Consider the following 24,297-nt stretch of genomic DNA (forward strand, 5'->3'; position numbering starts at 1 on the left):
AAAAACAAAAAGCCCCGTGAGGTAATTATAAAACTTCAAGGTTCTTTTAAGTTTAACTTATAGACTGTAAAACCTGTCCAGTTAAAACTTAACATGCATACTTTGTGATACAACAATTAATTCGAAAACAAATCAAGATGTATACAATTCAATGCAATAGCTGCACCAATTTTCTCGAATAGATAAAGGTACCTCGAACAATTTTATTCAGATAGCAAAGGAACCCGCAAAATTCAAGGATGGTGTACGACTCAATCCACAATGTGAACAATTCAATACAGCAGTTGGACCAATTTTCTTCATAAGGTAGGCTACCAAGGTCAATTTTGTTCAAGACCAAGTAACCTGCAAAATATTATAAAATCAGATGGGTGTTAGGGTCACTTGTGCAGTGTCCAAACAAAAGCTTCCTTCTAGAAAACAATTCAATGCACAATTCAAATGAAGCACTCACTCAAATCTTTAAATAGCTTCATTTGAATTACAGATAGATGTGTACACATATATACATCATGTCTATATTATAAAATAAAATAAATTACAAATAGATGTGTGTACATATATATATATGATGCTTATTTGTATATATATATATATATATGATGAACACATGTACATACATAATACATACGCATGTACATACACACGCACACGCACATACACACGCACACGCGTGCGCACACACACACATACACATACACATACACACATAAACGCACACATATCATATGCTCACGCAAATGTATATACATATGTGTTATACAGATCTATATGCACATACGCATACACGCACACATGTGCACATAAACGCACACGTATGCACACGTATTATATGATCACACAAATGTATATACATATGCGTTATACAGATCTATATGACTGCACCAGTAAAATTTGCATACCCATGCCAGTTCCATTTAGCTTTGGGTCCATTATGATTGAATCTCTTAATACAATTACATATCAACAAGAGGCACACTCTTGTGTAGAGTTTGGTTCATGACATGGTGTTAATGTCAGCTCTGATTTAATGCATAATCTAGGTTAATTGTATTCTTATTGTCTGATTTTATTATGCCAAGACATATTATTCTATAATGGCACGGAGGCATGGAGTCCCATGTCATGATTGTGTACATAAAAACCCAAACAAAGCCCACATGTTTTTTTAAAACAGCTCTGATTTAATGCATAATCTAGGTTAATTGCAGAGTTTCCTGATTAGGGGATGTGGGGACGCAGGAACGGGTTTCAGGGACGGGACCAAGGATCTAAATTTGGGGACTGTGGGGGTGGGGGTGACAGTGGGGTGGTGCCGATATAAAAAATGGAGGTGAATTGAAATCTTCAAGACGAAATTTGTAATATAACATATATGTGAGTGCCTCACGAAAGGTCAACTAATTTTCACAAATTTAAAGGTTACAATCAATATGTAAAGACATGTGACATATAGCAAGTAACCAAACAGTATCCCTGTCAAAAGTGGTGGAAGTGGTGGTGCTGTGGGAGGATATTTCCCATGTCCCCAAGTCTCAGAAACGTTCACGTGGGTATTTTTGAAGGGGGACGCGTCTCCATGAAACACTGGTTAATTGTATTCTTATTGTCTGATTTTATTATGCCAAGACATATTATTCTATAATGGCACGGAGGCATAATGGCACGGAGGCATGGAGTCCCATGTCATGATTGTGTACATAAAAACCCAAACAAAGCATTTTTTTAAAGTAAAACTACAAAATTAAAACTATTAAGAAGTATATATTTTACTACTTTCAAAAGTAAAAAATAACACACAAGAATTACCAAAGAGTCCCATGTCATGATTGTGTGCATAAAAACCAAAAAAAACCCAAACAAAGCCCACATGTTTTTTTAAAAATAAAACTACAAAATTAAAACTATTAAGAAGTATATATTTTACTACTTTCAAAAGTAAAAAATAACACACAAGAATTACCAAATTCAAGGATGGTGACTTTTCCAAAAGTAAAATAAGTATATTACGAACTAGTATAAATATGTCTAAAACTCTTTCATGCTCTTTGGCAAGCTAAGGACCAAAACCCTTGGTATTGTCACTTTTGTGTTAGGGACGAACACCTCTAATTCAGCGGTTTGCAAGTAATTCCGGAGAATTAACAATTTGATCAATTTTGGGTATCGTGCTATGATTTATTGATCTGAATATTATATTATTATCATAAATCTTTAATCTTTGATAAACTATTATCAATTTGGAGTAAATATTATTGTTTTAAGGGAAAAATCAAGAATATCCCAAAAAGGGACATTACTCTCTCACTCACTCACTCACGCACATTTGTACATAATCCTTAAACCAAAAACAACACCAAATGGTGTGGTGCTGCATCCAAATGTATAGGATTTGGCCCAAGAATAGGCCAATGGTATCAGTGAGTTTATTTGTGATTGTAGACAGTTCTATATTCAAGTGCTACAACTGTGACAGATTGCCAATGGTGCTGTGTCCAAATGTATAGGATTTGGCCCAAGAATAGGGCAATGGTATCAGTGAGTTCATTTGTGATTTTAGACAGTTCCATATTCAAGTGCTACAGCTGTGACAGATTACCAATGGTGCTGTATCCAAATGTATAGGATTTGGCCCAAGAATAGGACAATGGTATCAGTGAGTTCATTTGTGATTTTAGACACTTCCATATTCAAGTGCTACAGCTGTGACAGATTGCCAATGCTATAAGTAGGTGGTTTAAAACATGCATACATATAAAAACACATACGTATATTATATATGTGTACATATATGTATGATACGTATGTATCTATATACATATGTATATAAGTATGATTATACATACACATATATATGGCTCCACTCTCACAGCTGCAGCACATTAACCTCCTTGACACCATTGGCAACCTGTCACAGCTGCAGCACTTGGACTTGGAAGATCATGATGGCTTTAAAAATCTGCTTCATACCATTGGTAACCTCTCACGGCTCTGGCACATGGACTTCGAATGGTGTGACAGCTTAAATAACCTCCTTGATACTATTGGCAATCTATCAAAGCTGCATCACTTGATCATTAGATGGTTTAAAACTTAGATAACCTTCCCAATAACATCAGCGATTGTCACAGCTACAACACTTGAACATGGAAGAGCGTACGAGCTTATATAATCTTCCAGTATGTTTGGCAACCTGTACAACTGCAGCACTTGAAAATGAGTGCTAAAAATCTTAAATAGCCTCTAGTACAATTAGCCTATATTTTGGCAATATTGGATACATTTAGATATGTAGTGTTGCAAGTGGTTTATAGAAAACATTCAAAACTTGAAAAAATAAAAATATGCATACACATACGTATATACGTACATACATATATATACACACATGCATACATACATGTGTTTGTTTATGTATGTGTGTATATATGTATGCTATATACGTACATACATATATATACACATACATACATGTGTTTGTTTATGTATGTGTGTGTTTGTGTGTATATATATATATGCTATATACGTACAATGTACATACATATATATACACATACATAAATACATGTGTTTGTTTATGTATGTTTGTGTTTGTGTGTATATATGTATGCTATATGATTCATTCATCTTATATAGGCATGCATGTTAAACACTTGGAATTGACTGACATTCTCTAGGCTTAATATGTTGCTTAGTGTGTGTGATTTAAGGCTGACCATCGTGTGTGTATATATATGTATAAACAAACACATGTATTTATGTATGTGTATATATACATATGTATGTGTGTATATATATATATATATAGGCCTGGAATTTGATGGTCTATATGACTGGCCTGGAATTTGATGGTCTATATAACTGTTTTTCCACTTTTGAAGTATATATGACAACTAAAAATTTATTCGACTGTATGGATTGACATGTCATATTTTCATAATTATGACACTTTAAATTATTAATAAACTGTAAAAATTTATTGTAAGTAAATATAATATAGTATTCTAATTTATAATATTAATACCATACATGCAATATTTTCATAAATATGAAATTTTCAATTATTAATAAACTGTAAAAATTTGTTATAGGTAAATACAATATTCTAATTTAAAATTTTGACATTTATTATTATTAATTATTAACTAATTATCATTTAAGATTAATATGTAATATATATGATTCTATAATGTTTACTATAATATATATTAGTTTAGAATATTTTCAAAATAGAATAAAATTGTAAACAAGATTATAGTAAATTTAACATTTTTAAATATATCACTAATTTGTTATTGTTTTCTAATTTAACATTCTTTTTATATCTTTTTTTGGCAACTAATATTTTTCTTAAAACGTCAAATGAAAGTCATTGAAATGACCAAACCATTAAAAATTTCATATGACGGGTAGGAGTGACCATCAAATTCCAAGCCTGCATACATGCATACATTCGTACATACATAGTATTGTAAATTCAAAATTGTATACCTTAACAATTTCACACTCTATTTGGCACCTACTTTAGTGTCCTATAATCCTATTATACTTCAAATCTTTTTTATATATTTTTTTGGCAACTAATATTTTTCTTAAAACGTCAAATGAAAGGCATTGAAATGACCAAACCATCATAAAAATTTCCTATGACGGGTAGGAGTGACCATCAAATTCCAAGCCTGCATACATGCATACATTCGTATGTACATAGTATTGTAAATTCAAAATTGCATGCCTTAACAATTTCACACTCTATGTGGCACCTACCTTAGTGTCCTATTATACTTCAAATCTTCATCGTTAATTCTACAATTTAATCATCGTCAAATGCCAAAATTAGGACCAAATCTGATATCAGAAACCTCGACAATCATGTTTTCCTTTTGGAGAGCTCATTTTGGGGGGACTACGACGCCCAACTCCATAGTCCCACCAAATTCTCCTGAAATTGTTGCCATTGCAAGTGTTTGCCTTTACAATTTGAAATATGGTCTCGAACTTAACACTTATTGTTTTATGTCAACTAATTATTAAAAATTAGCCTTGTGATCCCTATTTAAAGGGCATCTTCTATCATTCAGAAGGCTATAAGCAATCAATCTACATTTTTATACCAATTCAATCAAGAACATTCAAGAAGCAGCAGACTACAACATTCAACATTCTTGTCATTCGCGGTTATCATGTTATTGCATTAACACTTGCAGAACTTTTCCATAAAGAGCATTGCATCACCACCTTCATGAGAGGGTTCTACACCTAAAAGGTATAATCATTTCCATTGATTTTGCCTCAGTCCTCCCTAGGGCATGCACTCATTTTCTTCACCATAGTAGTTGTGGAGGTGGGAACACCAACACAGGATTTGACTTAGGCAAGCCCTTATACAACAAAACCCTTCTTCCTTGTTTCCCGTGTGTGCAAGTTTAGATCCGATAACAAAAGTGTTACACGCGCACGGAGAAAACTGTTACAAGTTGCAATAGATTTCAAACGGACAAAAACACTTGGACCGTGTCTGACTGTTTTTGGCTGATTTTTTACGAAACAAACCTACAAGACCTCTTGACTGCATTCATGCTCCTTTCTATTAGTTCAAGCACCTTCAGACTAGGGCACTCAGCACCCGTGTCCGGCACTTTCATCTCCAATTTTCAAATCCAATTTCCAAATCCAGGTTCCTCTCTCTATCTCTCTCCAGATCTGGCTTATTGTGTTTGTCTAGCTTTTTGTAATTTACTTGCTGGAAACATTCATTTTGCTATCATTAAACCTAAATCTAAAATAGACATACAACAAAGGAACATAATCCAAGTGTTCAACTCTCCTATTAGGACTATAGTAGAACGATATGCTAAGGAAATTCTATTGTCCCATGTGTGCAAGTTTAGATCCGATAACAAAAGTGTTACACGAGCATGGAGAAAACTGTTACAAGTTGCAATAGATTTCAAACGGACAAAAACACTTGGACCGTGTCTGACTGTTTTTGGCTGAATTTTTGTGAAACAAACCTACTAGACCTCTTGACTGCATTCATGCTCCTTTCTATTAGTTCAAGCACCTTCAGACTAGGGCACTCAGCACCCGTGTCCGGCACTTTCATCTCCAATTTTCAAATCCAATTTCCAAATCCAGGTTCCTCTCTCTATCTCTCTCCAGATCTGGCTTATTGTGTTTGTCTAGCTTTTTGTAATTTACGGTTATTGCTGGAAACATTCATTTTGCTATCATTAAACCTAAATCTAAAATAGACGTACAACAAAGAACATCATCCAAGTGTTCAACTCTCCTATTAGGACTATAGTAGAATGATATGCTAAGGAAATTCTATTGGCCTAGGATCTCATTTTATATATACACATGTATTAGATATACATACATGTATGTATGTGTATACATATATATTAGTGTTCCATGGAGTTTCAAGAGGGATGATGAGTTTTGAGGATGAGGGGACCAAGGGCCTAAGTTTGGGGACGGCGGCAAGGGGGTTAGCACATATACATATAGTACTTGAATTGGGTGATGAGTTTCGAGGATGAGGGGACCAAGGGCCTAAGTTTGGGGACGGCGGCAAGGGGGTTGGCACATATACATATAGTACTTGAAATATTATTTATAAGAGAAGATGTGTAAGGAATAATACTTGAAAAATTAATTATAAAAAGATGTGTAAGGAATAAGAACTGTAAATGAAACTTTTCCACACTCTGTAAAGTCTTCATTGCAATCATTTTCATTGAAAACATGAACATTAACAATTGTGAGCAAAGTTTTGGAACTTCGGGAGAGAATCAAGAATAAGTTGAAGAATTGCAAATGAAACTTTGGCATACTAACTTGCTAAGTGAAGTTTAAACTAATAAACATAAAAAACATGGCAATGATTGCATTAACAATAAGGATGGTGGGTGGAGGTTTGGGATCAAGGGGCAATGCTCCTTATGGGAGTTTGGGAGAGTGCTCCTTGTATGATATACATAATATATCATACATAGGTATGAATATATGTATATACTCATACATTAATGTGTGCCAATGTGTGCCAATGTTACCAAGTTCCTCTAAAACTCTCCCCACACCCACACCCATATGGGTATGGTTCAAGTCCAAGTCTTGAATTCGTTGCCCTCTAGGTTCGCCCAAGGGGGGCCAAACCTAGGAGGCAGAACCTAGGTGAACCCAAAGGAATGCAAGGGGTGCCCCAAAAAGTCAAGAAACAAATGCTTTTTATATACAAAGATAAGTGTCTGCATACATAGTTTCATCCTTGAGCAATAAAATTGTGAAAGTGGCATGTGGTAGAGTATTGCCCCTAGACCCCTCGAACGGTGCTATCCCTCAACCCCATTAAGGTCTCCACTCTAGACACCCTCTAGTTGTTAGGATCTCGTCGCGTAAGAAACTTGATTACAATGAGGTGGTGACAAGGAATTGGGACCTAACTCGTAAGTGTGTTGATTTAGAGGTTATTGTTGCAAAACTTGCTGAAAAATGGCTTTAGAAGAGGCAGCTTGTACAGTGCATGGCTAGTGGAAGTGGCATTGTAACTATCCCTCAACCCCATTAAGGTCTCCACTCTAGACACCCTCTAGTTATTAGGATCTCTTGTCACATAAGAAACTTGATTACAATGAGGTGGTGACAAGGAATTGGGATCTAACTCGTAAGTGTGTTGATTTGGAGGTTATTGTTGCACAACTTGCCGAAAAATGGCTTTAGATGAGGCAGCTTGTAAAGTGCTTGGCTAGTGGAAGTGGCATTGTAACTTGCAGTTCAAGTGAAATTGTACTAAGTGTTGTCTTCGATGCTTTTGATGAAGAGCACTATGAAGATTATTAAATATTGACTGTAATATTCATCGTGTATTGAAATTGACAAATCACTGAATTATGAATTTATCGAGTATCTTCATTTTTACAAATTATGAGATATTTAAAAATATTTTGTATTGGCACTTATGTGTATCACTGTTTTATATTATATTATTTTAATTTTTTTAATACATATATACATATCCAAACATGTACCAGCACCAAAGAAAAAAAAACTCCACCGCCCTACCTAACACTGGTACCTCTACCAAAACCAGTAACTTAGATTTGTGTTGTAAACATACATATACTGACATTGCATATCAATATGCATGTATATATACATACATATATATATTTGAGTTGTATCCATACACGTATATATTAATATACAAACTCATATATATGTATTTATATATGTACATATACATGTATATGGGTCAATCACAACTACAAACTATCCAATATGTATACATGCGTGTATGATATATATGAATGTCTGTATCTGTGTGTACATTTAAATTTATCTTTCTTTTTTTCTTGCAAGTTTTGAATATCTATCATGAACCCCTAACCAGACATGGCAACACACCGGTTATTTATGATTTTCTACACTTGCATATTCAAGTGCTGCAGTTGTGACAGATTGCCAATGCTACAAGAAAGGTTAATCAAGCTTATAAACTCTTCCATGTTCAATTGTTGCAGAAGTGATACCTGCCAATGGTTTCGGGAAGGTTATTTAAGTTTCTACACCTTTTCAAGTGCTGCAGCTTTGACTGACTGAGATTGGTATTAGGGGGGTTATTGAAGTCATCACACCATTCCAAGTCCGAGTGCCAAAGCTGTGACAGTTTTCCGAGTGCAATTTATTATTATATGGCATTTTGTGTTGAATTACACTGGGGATCAGTCTGCTGGGTTTAAAATCACGACTTCTGAGCTTGTATTCTTTATTGCCTCTATAAAATTTAATTGGCCTCATGGAGTTCAAACCCTTGACAGTGTTTTTGAAACTGATGTTAATTAAAACCTAGGGTTGATCATTCTGTTACTTTATGACAATCCATTTTGGTTTAGGGAAATGGATCTGTTGAGGGTTTATATTTCTTTCATCTTACCATGTGGTTTTGACTTCACCTTTAGTTTTATCCCCAACTATACTTTAAATTTGGCATTCTGTATTTCTTGCTATTTATTTTTGGTATGTAAATTGGTGAGTTCCTTCATCTGCCATGTTGTCTGATGCACTGGAGGATGCACTATCAACCTTCGAATACCCTTTTGCTTTAAAGCAACTCCAAGGTTTGTGCTTCTGGTGTGGATTGGCAAGGTCTAGTTTATGCTAAGCTTGAATCACCATGTCGAAATCCAGGGGTGCAAATTTCAAGTAAGGAATTAAGTTAAATCGGAAAAAATCCCTTTAGAGCTTTCACAAGACAGGTTTCATAGGCTCGATTGTGCCTGACTTAGCCATGAATAAATAACGACCTTTCTTTTTTCTGATCTGCCAAAATTCACCTTGGCTTGTACCCAAACTTTCTTGGTTGAGCTTAGTCACCATCATGGCATTTGCATTGTTATCCTCAAAACAGAGTCTGCTGGACAAGTTTCTTGTTGAGAAACAATTGTTTGTTTGCAAAAGCTTGTTTGCAAAAGCTGTTCATTTTGACCCATTAATTCTGGGTTGCTTCTATTTTTTCCCCCTTTTTTCCTTCTTTCTGTTCCTTTTACTATAATTGTTTTTATATTAAGAAATTTATTATCGCGCATATTTTAAGGCATTTATGTATGGTGTGGTATGAGAAGTTGGCCTTGGAAGTGTGTTTCTATCACTTATAAAGATTGAATTGAATTCTCCTTGTTTAGCTATTATAAAGTAAGTTTACGAGATTCTAATTTTAATATCTCTTTGATCTCCATTCGAAATGTTTATTTGTTTGTTTTGCATAATGCTAAATTTCACTGGTACAATCTTTAAGAATGTCTAATGTTGACAAAGGCACCATATTATCAATCTCAGAATAACACTCTTCCATTGTTCATTTTAAGTACCAAAAGTCCTTTTTCTTATTATTTATTGTGATTACTCGGTGATCCAGTGACCTAGAGAGGGGCTTATTAGTCCCATTTTTGGTTCTAAAACAACGTACAGGGCAAGCCACTAATCCCCTGGGTAGGCATGGGTCATCCTTGCACTCCCTTGCTTCGTGTATAAAGCAGCACTAAATATGTGTCGTAGTGGTCACCATTGCAACAATATACCATTGGGGCACAAGCCTGGGGGTATTTTAAGGCTCGAGATTATTCAAACTTTTCTATATTAAATTATATCTTCAGTAACGATTGGAATTTTTTTTAAAGATTCAGCCATGAGGTTTTTTCCTCATGTAAGAGATTGATAAGCAGTATAGTCGTTCAATGAGCTCTCTAAAGATTTTACAACCTTTTATGTTAAGCTTACAGTAACTATGGGCTATGATTTGCAAAAAATACTTGCTTGTGATAATTTTCCCTTATGTTGTTCAGTATGCAAGGCAGTAACCTCCTGAAGAATTTCGTTGTTAAATGTTTGAGGATTTAAATAATACATGTTAAAGTGAGCTCCTTTTGTTTGGAACCCTACTGTGGCCTGTTGTTAGGCATGACAAATTATAATTGATAATTTATTTGTTTGTTTGAAACTTTGAAGCACAAATCTAGTATAATTATATAACCCACGTAGATGCATATTTTTGCCTTTTCTAAAGAAATGTCAGATAATTTGAGCAATAATGTTTGGATATATCTTGGTTGAAATGCCTCAGTCATGAGAAACTATGCCATGGTAGATACTCTGTGGATAGATGTATAGATATTTCAGCCAAGAAACTATCGTCAAATCATGGTGTTCCAAGTTGAATTTATTCTTTTTTCCATTTACTCAGTAACAATTTTGAGTGTAATAGAGAATTGAATCAAATTCACTATCTTGTAATTTCTTGTGTCTTAATGGGAGTGTGCATACATTTTTTTATGGTTATTCCAATAACAATGGAAAAAAATATGGCCAATTTAATAATCTATGCATCTCACCTGTAATTCTATCGGCGTAACCATTGCAACTCCTATTGGTGCAAGTGTATGTACATGTATACGTATATGTATGATACATGAGTATCAACATATATATATATACATATACATATGTGTATACATCTCTCTCCATCTCTCTCTCTCTCTCTCTCTCTCTCTCTCTCTCTCACACACACACACACACACCGATATTTTGGTACATAAACCCTAAACCAATTGCAAAACCAAATGGAGTGGTGTTGTATCTAAATGTATAGGATTTGGCCCAAGTATAAGCCAGTGGTATCAGTTTGTTTATTTATGATTTTAGACACTTTCATATTCAAGTGCTACAACTGTGACAGATTGCTAATGCTACCAGGGAGGTTGTTTAAACCATGCATACATATAAGAAATGTATGTGTATTATATATATGTACACATACATATATGTATGAACTATGATTATCTACATACATATATACATATACATATGTGTACACATGATCTATCTCCATCTCCATCTCCATCTCTCTTTCACTCTCTCTCACACACACACAACCCTGAACCAGTTACAACACCAAATGGTGTGGTGTTGTATCCATATGTATAGGATTTGGCCCAAGTATAGGCCAATGGTATCAGTTTGTTTATTTATGATTTTTTACACTTTCATATTCAAGTGCTACAGCTATGACAGATTGACAATGGTACCAAGAAGGTTGTTTAAGGCTTTAAGCCATGCATACATATCAAAATGCATATGTATATTAAATATATGATACGTGAGTATCTACATACATATATACAGATACATATGTATACACATATGAATTCATACACACTCGCACATACATGTGGCTTAACTGTCACAGCTGCAACACTTGGATTTGGAGGTACGTGATAGCTTAAATATCCTCCCTTACACCATTGGCAACTTGTCACAGCTGCAGCACTTGGACTTGGAAGGCCCCGGTGGCTTAAATAACCTGCTTGATACCATTGAGAACCTGTCACAGCTGTGGCACTTAGATGTAGAATGGTTTGACAGCTTAAATCAAAGAAGCATTAATCATTTGGGGAATTAATCGGCAAAACAAAAGTATAAGATTTTTTGAAAAAATCGGGAATTAATCGGCAAAAAATCGGATTTAAAAAAAAGTAAAAAATTATAGAAAAAGAGACAGAATACTTTCTTTTTAAATTTATGGGCATTTCCATAGCACAAAGATGTAGGTAGGTTGCTGAATTGGGATCAGAATCGGGGTAAGTGGGTACAATACATCGGTATGTAAAATTATTTTGGAGGAACTCAGTACGTTCGGTACATCTGTACAAAAAACATATTAAAAAATAAATATATTTTTAAAAATTAAATATAGTATAAATTAAATATATATTAAAAATGATATAATATACATTATAAATTTAAAATAAATATTATTATATTTACATTTATTAATGGTCTATAAAGATACGAATTTTTAAATTATTTATATTTCTAATTTACAATTTTATTAAATTATATAATTATTCTATATAGTTTAATAAATGACACTAATATAATATATAATAAATTTAATTTACAAATTATTTTATATATATTAATTATATATTAAAACTTAAATAATATACATTATAAATTAAAAATAAATATTATTATATTTACATTTATTAATGGTCTTTTAAAATAAATATTATTATATTTACATTTATTAATGGTCTATAAAGATGCAAAGTTTTAATTTATAATTTTTCAATTTTTTAAAAGGCAAGTGCTATTAGCTATGGGGATAGCGCCCTATATTAATAAAAGAAAATAGATATATAGTTATGCTATCACATATCCAATACAAAAATCTCTTCAACTAAGGAGAGAGTATAGCTACAATTAGAACCCGACTACAAAAAACCCTGGCAAATACACCCCAAACTGCCCGAACACCAGTATCATATTCCCTAATTTTGTCTAATAAAGCAAAGTATTTCCACCACTGCATCCCCTATGCTGAGGAGATTGTCGGTTGACCCCTCCAAAAGCCACCAATCATCCGAATCCAGGAGCCCCCTAAAATTGTTGAGGTTGCCGCTCAACACACCTGCCTTGAAAGAGCACCAAGCCTCTTTCGCGAACAAGGCCTTTCTTCTCTTCTCTGCTCTGCGAGCCGCCTCTCCATCAACCTCCTCTTCCTCTCCGTTGTCCGAGTTTGTCTCCTCTTCCATGTCCTCTTCCAGCTCCTCTCCCTCATATGCTTCCTCCTCTTTCTCTCCTTCTGCATACATTTCTTCGTCTTCATCACCATCGAACTCCTCCTGCCCATTTCCCGACGATTCCTCCGTATCAAATGCGGAAGAAATGTTATCGGCAAGCTCAAAATACAACTTCAAGATGCTCTCCCTGACCCCTTCTCACAGTTCAAAAATTGCATCCGCCACAGCATGGATGTTCACCGGGTTAACAAATCCTTGCATCAAACCGACACCTTCCACCCGCGACTCTAGGATATCCACTATGGGAGTGATTACCGTTCCATAAACAAGCCCATCACACCAATGACGATCTAAGCTCAAGGAACAATCCACCAAGGAGATAATTGCCCCACAGATTTCTTCCTCCACCACGAATAGGTTGAGGCATTGTCGCTCCAGAGAGTTCCCACAGTTAACACAGCTCAAACCCACAAAAGGCGGCATTTTGGCTATCCAATCATAATACATCCATCTCTATCTTGTTCCCCCTTAAATAGAATGCAGACTACTGAAAACATCCAAACTCCCATTCCAAAGAAATCTTATGGGATCCGCGCATAGCTCTCTTAACTGCCATCACATACTTCGATCTGCCAGAGGTATGACTAACTCGTACCTGTCACCGCCACTTTCTGTAGACTGGGAATCACGAGGAGCTGAAACACAGTTCTAATTTCCCTTTTATCACTCAAATATGCCACCTATGGTCCAATTCGCGAGAGGTGTTAACATCAATCAATGTCTAACCAACCCCCGTATGAGTCAAATCTGGGATCTCATTTAGAATGGCTTCCAAAACTACTTTGTCTGCATCCTCTTTGTCGAATATGATTGTACTAAGATCCTTATCAATCCCAACATTGGCCAAAAGATCTGCCACCTTATTTCCTTCCCTAAAAGTATGTTTGAGTTCAAAAGAGTTAATAGATCCCAGAAGCTTATTAATATAAGGTATCCACTTACCTAGTTTCCAATTTTGAAAGCTAGATTTTGAAATACTGTTAATGATAATCTATGAGTCTCCTTCAATGATGACTTTGTCATACCCTTTCTGAACACATAAGTCCAATCCAACCGCCAATACCCTCATCTCTGCTTCATTATTTGTGGCAAAGCCCGAACTCCCAAACAAGCCTCCCATCAATTGTCTCGAGGAATCTCTAATGACCGCACCAATACCTGAAATCCTAGGATTCCCTCTCCTCACTCCATCAAAATTCAGCTTCACCCAATCACGTTGTGGAGGAATCCATCTAACTAGCTTCCTATTGGTTTTGGGAACTGAAGGGCACCCCAAACCCCAGTCCTTGAGCGACCAATTGCATTCCATATCCCTGTCCCAACTACAATACCTGAATGATTTGACTTTGGGGGGCTTGCCATTAATTACTTCTTCAATTGCCACCTTGATTTTGAAAATCACCTCCTCCAACGAAAGACAAGATTCTCTGAATATCCCCCTGTTCCTCTCCTTCCAGATGTGCCAAACTAACAAAGCAGGGGTAATCAGCCACAATCCACTCCACTTTGAATGACCTGTTTTAGGCCACGCAAGAAGGAAATCTTTAAGGAGGTCATTTTTAATCGAAAATAACTGCAATTTATCCACGAGCCAATCCCAGCATGCATCCGCGAAGGGACAATGAAAGAGTAAATGATTAGTTGTCTCTTCACTTGCTTTGCACATAACACACCAACTCGGTCCTGAAATCCCAATATGCTTCAATCTATCACCAGTCAGAATTTTGCCATGTAGTGAAATCCACATAAAGGCTCCAGCTTTAGGAAGACCAATGTTGTTCCAACAAAGATAATAAGGCCACTTGCTTCCTCTCAATCTGTGACGTTGAAACTCGTACCCCAATTTCACACTATACTTACCCGATTTGGAGGCACAGCAAAATATGGTGTCCTCCTGTTCCGTCTACAAGACGCATCTGTTTTTTAGAAGATCTACCAACTTCAAACACAACATTCTCTCTCCAATATCAATAGTTTTCCACCCCAACACCCCTCCATTACTCAAGCTGTCATCAACATAATCTTTAACAAAAAGGCCGACCTTGCTTTCAACCTCTTTGACCCATTCTTGTTCTGCAAATAAGTCACCAAGCACCTGCTCACCTTCCCATGAGTCGCGCCAGAACATAGCCGTCTGGCCATTGCCAATGCGCCAAGAAATATGATCAGTAATGATGTTCCTGCAGTCCCACAAGAAATTCCAAGTCGAAGAACCTCTAGTAGCATCGGCTATGGTAAGGATCCTATTCGGATTCTCCAAATCCAAATATTTCCTCCTCAGGAGTCTACACCATAACTTGTTCGGATGTTCATACATTTTCCAAGTCAATTTCGCCCCCAACGCAAGGTTTTGAAGTTCCATCTTCCTCAACCCTACTCCACCTTCTTCCTTGAGAAGGCACATGGTATCCCAGTTGATTAGGGGAATCTTCCTCTGATCTTTGGCACCTTCCCACACAAATTTCTTGAGCAAACAATCCAACTTCCTCCTAACCACATGCGACATCTTGAAACAAGACATACTGTAAATCGGAATAGCCGAGAGGACAGCTCTGATCATAGTCAAACGTCCCTCTTGCGAGAGCCATCTGTTCTTCCACTTACCAGACTTCGATTGGCACGAATGAATCACATCTTCCCAGATATGACTCTGCTTGCAACTAGAGCTGATCCGAACCCCTAAGTATTTGATGGGGAACACCCCAATTTTAAACTCCAAGAAGTTTGCAATTTTGGTTTGAAGAGGTTTGCTGGTGTTGAAGAAGAAGACCTACGATTTGTCCCTGTTCATCGCCAGTCCCAAAGCTTGAGTGTAAATGTCCAAGACATTCTTGATTTCCTTCGCTTCTTTCATGGAAGCTTCACCAAACAAAATTGTGTCATCTGTGAATGCGTGATGGCCTCAAAATTTTCATGCACCCTGATGCCTTTCCAATTACCTTCACTATTTCTCCTTTTGATGAAATTGCCCAACACCTCTGCCATTAGGACAGACAGAGAAGGGGAAAGAGGATCCCCTTGGCGCAGCCCATTTGTGGCCTCAAAGAATCCACAGACCGCTCCATTTACAATCATAGAAAAACTCACCGAAGAAATACAAAATCTAATGCAATCAATCCAATCTTTAGGAAAGCCAAATTTATCAAGAACACAGAAAAGAAAATCCCAAACCACCCTGTCGTAAGCTTTTGCAACATCAAGTTTAATGGTCATACCTTTTTGTTTGCCTTTCTGCATGAAATGGAGCACCTCTGCTACCAAAATGATGTTGTCCGCTAACTCTCTACAGGTGTGAAGCCATTTTGGTTTTCAAAAATTAAATTAGGCATGATTTTCTTGAATCTATTGGCCATAGATTTCGAAATGATTTTGTATATTGTGTTGCACAACGAGATAGGCCTAAAATCCGCCATGGTTACACAATCTTCTTTCTTGGGAATCAACACAATCATGGAGTGGATTGTGGCTGATTACCCCTGCTTTGTTAGTTTGGCACATCTGGAAGGAGAGGAACAGGAGGATATTCAGAGAATCTTGTCTTTCGTTGGAGGAGGTGATTTTCAAAATCAAGGTGGCAATTGAAGAAGTGATTAATGGCAAGCCCCACAAAGTTAAATCATTCAGGTATTGCAGTTGGGACAGGGATATGGAACGCAATTGGTCGCTCAAGGACTAGGGTTTGGGGTGCCCTCCAGTTCCCAAAACCAATACGAAGCTAGTTAGATGGATTCCTCCACAATGTGATTGGGTAAAGCTGAATTTTGATGGAGCGAGCAAAGGGAATCCTAGGATTCCAGGTATTGGTGCGGTCATTAGAGATTCCTCGAGGCAATTAATGGGAGGCTTGTTTGGGAGTTCAGGCTTTGCCACAAATAATGAAGCAGAGATGAGGGTATTGGCGGCTGGATTGGACTTATGTGTTCAGAAAGGGTATGACAAAGTCATCATTGAAGGAGATTCATAGATTATCATTAATGGTATTTCAAAATCTAGCTTTCAAAATTGGAAACTAGGTAAGTGGATACCTTATATTAATAAGCTTTTGGGATCTATTAACTCTTTCGAACTAAAACATACTTTTAGGGAAGGAAATAAGGTGGCAGATCTTTTGGCCAATGTTGGGATTGATAAGGATCTTAGTACAATCATATTCGACAAAGAGGATGCAGACAAAGTAGTTTTGGAAGCCATTCTAAATGAGATCCCGGATTTGACCCGTATGGGGGTTGGTTAGACATTGATTGATGTTAACGCCTCTCGCGAACCAGACCATAGGTGGCATATTTGAGTGATAAAAGGGAAATTAGAACTGTGTTTCGGCTCCTCGTGATTACCAGTCTACAGAAAGTGGCGGTAACAGGTACGAGTTAGTCATACCTCTGGTAGATCGAAGTATGTGATGGCAATTAAGAGAGCTATGCGCGGATCCCATAAGATTTCTTTGGAATGGGAGTTTGGATGTTTCCAGTAGTCTGCATTCTATTTAAGGAGGAACAAGATAGAGACAGATGTATTATGATTGGATAGCCAAAATGCCGCCTTTTGTGGGTCTGAGTTGTGTTAATTGTGGGAACTCTCTGGAGCGACAATGCCTCAACCTGTTTTTGGTGGAGGAAGAAATCTGTGGGGCAATTATCTCCTTGGTGGATTGTTCCTTGAGCTTAGATTGTCATTGGTGTGATGGGCTTGTTTATGGAGCGGTAATCACTCCCATAGTGGATATCCTGGAGCCACGGGTGGAAGGTGTCGGTTTGATGCAAGGATTTGTTAACCTGGTGAACATCCATGCCGTGGCGGATGCAATTTTTGAACTGCGAGAAGGGGTCAGGGAGAGCATCCTGAAGTTGTATTTTATGCCTATCGATAACATTTCTTCCGCATCTAATATGAAGGAATCATCGGGAAATGGGCAGGAGGAGTCCGATGGTGATGAAGACGAGGAAATGGATGCAAAAGGAGAGAAAGAGGAGGAAGCATATGAGGGAGAGGAGCTGGAAGAGGACATGGAAGAGGAGACAGACTCGGATAACAAAGAGGAAGAGGAGGTTGATGGAGAGGCGGCTCGCAGAGCAGAGAAAAGAAGAAAGGCATTGTTCGCAAGAGATGCATGGTGCACTTTCAAGGCAGGTGTGTTGAGAGGCAACCTCAACAATTTCAGGGGGCTCCTGGATTCGGATGATTGGTGGCTTTCGGAGGGGTCAACTGACAATCTCCTCAGCATAGGGGATGCAGTGGTGGAAATACTTCGCTTTATTAGACAGAATTAGGGAATAGGATACTGGTGTTCAAGCAATTTGGGGTGTATTTGCCAGGGTTTTTTGTAATCGGGTTCTAATTGTAGCTATGATCTCTCCGTAGTTGAAGAGATTTTTGTATTGGATATGTGATAGCAGAACTATGTATCTATTTTCTTTTATTAATATAGGGCGCTATCCCCACAGCTGATAGCACTTACCTTTAAAAAAAATAAAAAATATATTATTATATTTACATTTATTAATGGTCTATGACTCTATAAAGATACAGATTTTTAATTTATATTTTTTCAATTATTTATATTTCTAATTTACAATTTTATTAAATTATATAGAATGACACTAATATAATGTATAATAATTTTAATTTACAAATTATTTTATAATGTTAATTATTAAATTATGTTTAATTATATATTAAACATATAGTAAATAATAATATAAATGAATGTAAGGATTGTCACTTATAATTTTTTTTATAAATACCTATATAAAGTTTATAATCCCCCAAATTAGATGTCATAGTTTTTAATTTAGAGTTCAGATTTTAATTTAAAGTTCTCAATAATATAAAGTTACCAAAAATAAGGAAACAACGGAAAGCTTATTCTCGTATTTCTCAAGCTTTATCAGTTGCAGAAACATTATTTCCGATTTTTTATTTATAATTCCCAGGTGAAACAGCGAGACATGGTGAGGCTCTTATTCAAAATGCAAACAAAAATATTTAAGGTTTCAATTTTCAGCAATACAGAAAGTCATTAAGGTTTTGCAGATGTCATAACGTCCAGCAAAAAATTAAGGTCAAAAATTTCGAACCCTAACTGATTCCATGCAAACTATACCCAAAATCGATCTATTTTCACAGGTGATTTTTAGGGTTTATGTCATTTTTTTAGCCAAGCAGATATTTCGCAATTTTTAAACACGAATTTGCAGAGTTCTACCCGCAATTAATCGGCGAAAAATCGGCATTTCTGACGATTCGCGATTAATCGCGACTCAATGCCGACTTTTGCTTCTTTGGCTTAAATAAACTCCTTGATACCATTGACAATCTGTCACAAGTGTAGCACTTGGACTCAGAATGGTGTGACAGCTTAAATAACCTCCTTCATACCATTGGCAATCTGTCACAGCTGCAGCACTTGAACATTAAATGGTTTAAAACTTTGATGACCTTCTCAACACCTACGGCAATTGCTATAGCTGCAACACTTGAACATGGAAGAGCATATGAGCTTAATACATAGATAAATATATATATGTATCTATGATACATAAGCATATATATATGTATGGTGTAAATATATACATACATACATATATGGGTATCTATGTAGATAATTCTCACACACGTATGTGCATGCATATATATGTGTGTGTGTGTACATATAAATACATATGTAATATGCTGTGTGGGTGTGTGGGTGTGTGTGTGTGTGTGTGGGTGTGTGTGTGTGTGTGTGAGAGAGAGAGAGAGAGAGAGAGAGAGAGAACCTTGACTGCAAGGTTTTGGAAGTGAAAAAATCCATGAATAATAGCAATTTCAATAGCTGGCTTACATTCTCCCTCTCACCCCACTCAGCAGTAGAGGCTGGAGGTCATGGGGACCCTCCTCATAGCTACCCTGCGTAGTCAGCTTCTAATAGCTTAAGTAATTTGTAGGCTTCTCCTTAGATGCCTTGTTCAACTATCACTTATTACAGCTATGTAATTTGAAGTCTGATGGTTCTCTCTGTATCATGGAGGTCCTCAACAGATCCCAAACAGAAGAGAAGGAAAGTGTAGCCAAGATAGCCAATTTTTACCTAAGCTACTTGTTAATAAGAGTTATAATGTTTTATCAGCATTATGCATCACTAAAACTGAAAACATAGTGTAGATTTTAATGATTTGAAGCCACATAAACTCAAGAGTAGAAGCTATGTAGTATGACCTGACTCAAAATATTTGATGATATTTTTCTACTTGTGTTTGTGTCAAGCTAGATGTTGGAAAGAGAATAAAACACAACGAAAAAATGATACAGCTGTGTACAGCTTCCAAAAAATAAAACTCACAGAAAGCATGGCAAGAGACTTGCCTCAAAATTCTGCACAAATTGTGTCATGCTATCAACGATGCCAATGAGGAAAAATGGGCAGAGTTTGCAGGAAAAATTTAAGAAACCCTTTGTAGATATTAGGTTTCCACAGTCCATATTGTTGTTATTTGAGCTTCTGGATTTGACTGTGTGTATATTTTTCTCATCAACATTTTAAATCATACTCTATGATTCATCATCTAGATAGTGAGCTAGAGAAGAGAATGAGATGAACAGAACTTCTACCACAACAAAAACTTTTTCAAAGGAGACAAACTAAAATAAATCTCCCTATGTACATGGGTCCCAAAACGTGGGTCGCATGTTAGGAGATGCTGCCATGATATATATATATATATATATATATGAGACAAACAGAACTTCTACCACAACAAAAACTTTATCAAATTTTTCAAAGGAGACAAACTAAAATAAATCTCCCTACGTACATGGGTCACATGTTAGGAGATGCTGCCATGATATATGTATGTATGTATATGTATACATGTATGTATGCATATGTATATATGTATGTATGCATATGTGTATGTATATATGTATGTATGTGTATGTACATACATATATCTACATATACATACATATATCTAAATATATCTACACATACATACACACACACACACACATATACCATGATGCCTGCTCCAAAATCAAATGCCCTCGCATGATGCCATGAGACCCACGTTCTCGGACCCACCATCGAGCTTCTAATGACATGGAGGCATGTTGCCATTTTGCGGTTGACGGAAAGCATTTGCACATGGCTAAGATTTGGCGGCCACTCTCATGATCGCGGGCACGACTACAATTTGTGGCCATGTGTGTAAAAAAAATTGAAATGTCGGGCGTAAACGAAATAAAAAGCCTCAATTACTCGGTAGCCTGAAAATTTCACAAATTTTCGTACAACTTCGTGGGCGAGAGAGAGCCGAAAGGTCGAGAGAAATAATCTAGAGGTGGAGGTTTTGGGTGAATCACAGAGTGGGGGGAGCTGCGGTCGCCACAAGAAGGGCTTGCTATCCAATCGAGATATGTTTAACATGTGCATTGTATGAAAAAAAAAAAATTTGAAACTCTTTGGGATTTTCCTGAGCATGCTAAAATGCCTCCAATTTTGTGTGTAGGGAGGAGGGATTGTATCGCAGAGGTGTGCGGGAGGCGTCAAAATGGACACAAGGGTTTGTGGCTGCAAAGGTGATTCACGCATGGCTAACATTTGTCAACCGCTCTCACAGTCACGGGCACGACTACAGTTTGTGGCCATGTGTGTCAAGAAATTTGAAATGCCAGGCGTAAACAAAATAAAAAGCCTCAATAACCCGGTAGCTTGAAAATTTCACAAATTTTTGTACAACTTCATGGGTGAGAGAGAGCTGAAAGGTCAAGAGAAATAATCTGGCATATGGGCATGGGAGGGATGTATGTCAATGGGCTCTGGATGCATGTCATTCGTACAACAGTGCCGTTTTGGAGCCAGAATAGATGCGTCCTACATGTATATGCATATACATATACATATATCTATGCATACATATATATGCGTATACATATACATATATCTGCACATGAATTTATATTTGTATACATATGTACGTTTGTATGTGTATATAAATATACATATACATACACATACACATACACATACACATACACATACACATACATATGAATATGTACATTTGTATGTGTACATATATATACATACCCATACATATATGCATATGTACCTTTGTATGTGTATATATATGTATATATATACATATATATGTATATATGCACATACATATACATATGCATGTGTATACATATGTACGCTTGTGTGTGTGTGTGAATATATACATATATATGTGCATATATACATATAGCATATGTACGTTTGTATGTGTGTGTGCATATACATATATATGCGCATACATATATGTCAATGGGTGAGAAAGAAATAATCTGGTGTGTGGGCATGGAAGGGATGTATGTTAATAGGCTCTGGATGCATGTCACTCGTACGATAGTGCCGTTTTGGAGCCAGAATAGCTGCGTCCTACATATATATGCGTATACATATACATATATCTATGCATACATATACATATATCTATGCATACATATATATGCGTATATGTATGTACGTTTGTGTGTGTGTGTGTATATATATATATATGCATATATTTATATTTATATATACATATGCATGTGTATACATATGTACGTTTGTATGTGTGTGTATATATACATATAGCATATGTATGTTTGTATGTGTGTGTGCATATACATATATATGTGATATGATTCTGCACTTTTCAAGTTCAGAAATTAACTCCAAAGAAAGCCATTATATATATGTGTAAGTTTGTTTTGGGGTGCGGAATAGACTGTTATTTTATTATTATTTGAACCGTCAGCTAAATAGTTAGATTTTAGGGAAGATACTGTTATTTTCTTATTTAAACTGTTTACTAAATATTTTTCCCTCTTGCAGTACTCAGAATTGGGGATTAAAAACTGCTACATTTAATTAAAAGAAAAGAAGTTAAAATAAGTATTCTCAATTATGGATAGTAAACATTCTGCATCTTAGGAAAAAGAAAACATATGTTGTTCTTTTACAGTCTAAACTACGAAAAGATAAATTTAAAATATGATTTACCATTTCTAAATGAATGTCCTGTCAAATGTAATAACTTTCTGCGCCAGCGCCAGAAAATTTTATTTATTGACAAATCTCTTTGAAGATTTTATATGAAGCTATTCAATTGAAACTGAAACAAAGCCCATTAAGAAACTGTTTACATAACAATATGGCCTACAGACTACAAGGATGGGATTGAGGACAAGGGAAGTGACATATGAATGCAGATGCTGACAAGACATGGAAAGGCTAGAAGTGCCTAAATTTATTAAAGCGTTTATATTTAAATTTTGACTAAAGTTTAGATATTGATGTCCACTAATTACAAAAATGTGTTTTATTAATGCATGAATGTACCTCACTGTCCTGAAATAAAGTGCTTAAATCGAATGCAATTCCTAATTAATGTGATAAAAAGTATTGAGAGAATATGAATTGTGAAAGGTGCATGGCATAGACAAGAAAATAAAAGAATAGAATAAAAAACTTTAATGCCCACGAGACCAAGAATGAATAATTAAAGTGGATGGATTTGTTTAGACACCAGCAAGCTTCATAGCCTAAGCAAGGATTTATTAAAATCCTTACCTCTCACTCCGGTGCGCAGTACCAACAACGCCTTTTCAAAGTTTCTGCTCTTTGCAGCACCACCGTAGGTAACGCCAACGGCACCAAAAACATGCAGACATTGTTGCCCTTTCTATGTAATGCAGACAATGTGGCCTTCTCCATGTCGGATTCTGCAGAGAAGAAAAAAAAACCCAATTCTGAAATCAAAAGTTTACACAAACTTAGTTGTAATTTTCAGGGGAAAAAATTGAAAATTGAAATTAAAAAATAAAATCTTCAAGAGTGGAATTTTTCTGAAAATAAGCTGGAAAGCGACATAATGAAAGGGTTTAATTTGAACCCAAAAATCCTCCAAAGCCACTATAAAAAGCAGTGGAGTGACTAGCCATCGCGTATTATGGAAGGGTTCGCATTCAAGTAGCTTGAAACATGAAATATAAATTCTCTTGCTACTTGGGAGTTTGCCTGTACAACTTCTCATTACTAATCTCGTCCAGAAAGAAGGCCGCTTGAAAGAGCGACGGAAACAGGCGTAGGGTAAAATTCAATAAACCTAGTTTAGCAGGCATGCAAGACACAGAAAAGTAAAGGTAAAATTCA

The 24,297-nt window shown here is 36.1% G+C and overlaps 1 long non-coding RNA gene across 1 annotated transcript; it reads right to left on the reverse strand.

Moving 5' to 3' along the window:
* LOC131874616 (uncharacterized) lies at positions 1 to 24,297 on the reverse strand. The gene is made up of 3 exons (XR_009371985.1): positions 24,038 to 24,297; positions 23,716 to 23,867; positions 1 to 345 (listed from the first exon to the last, which is right to left on the reverse strand). It is a non-coding gene; the product is annotated as an uncharacterized LOC131874616 (long non-coding RNA).

This window comes from Cryptomeria japonica, chromosome 3 (genome assembly GCF_030272615.1).
Source record: "Cryptomeria japonica chromosome 3, Sugi_1.0, whole genome shotgun sequence".
In the NCBI taxonomy this organism is placed as follows: domain Eukaryota; kingdom Viridiplantae; phylum Streptophyta; class Pinopsida; order Cupressales; family Cupressaceae; genus Cryptomeria; species Cryptomeria japonica.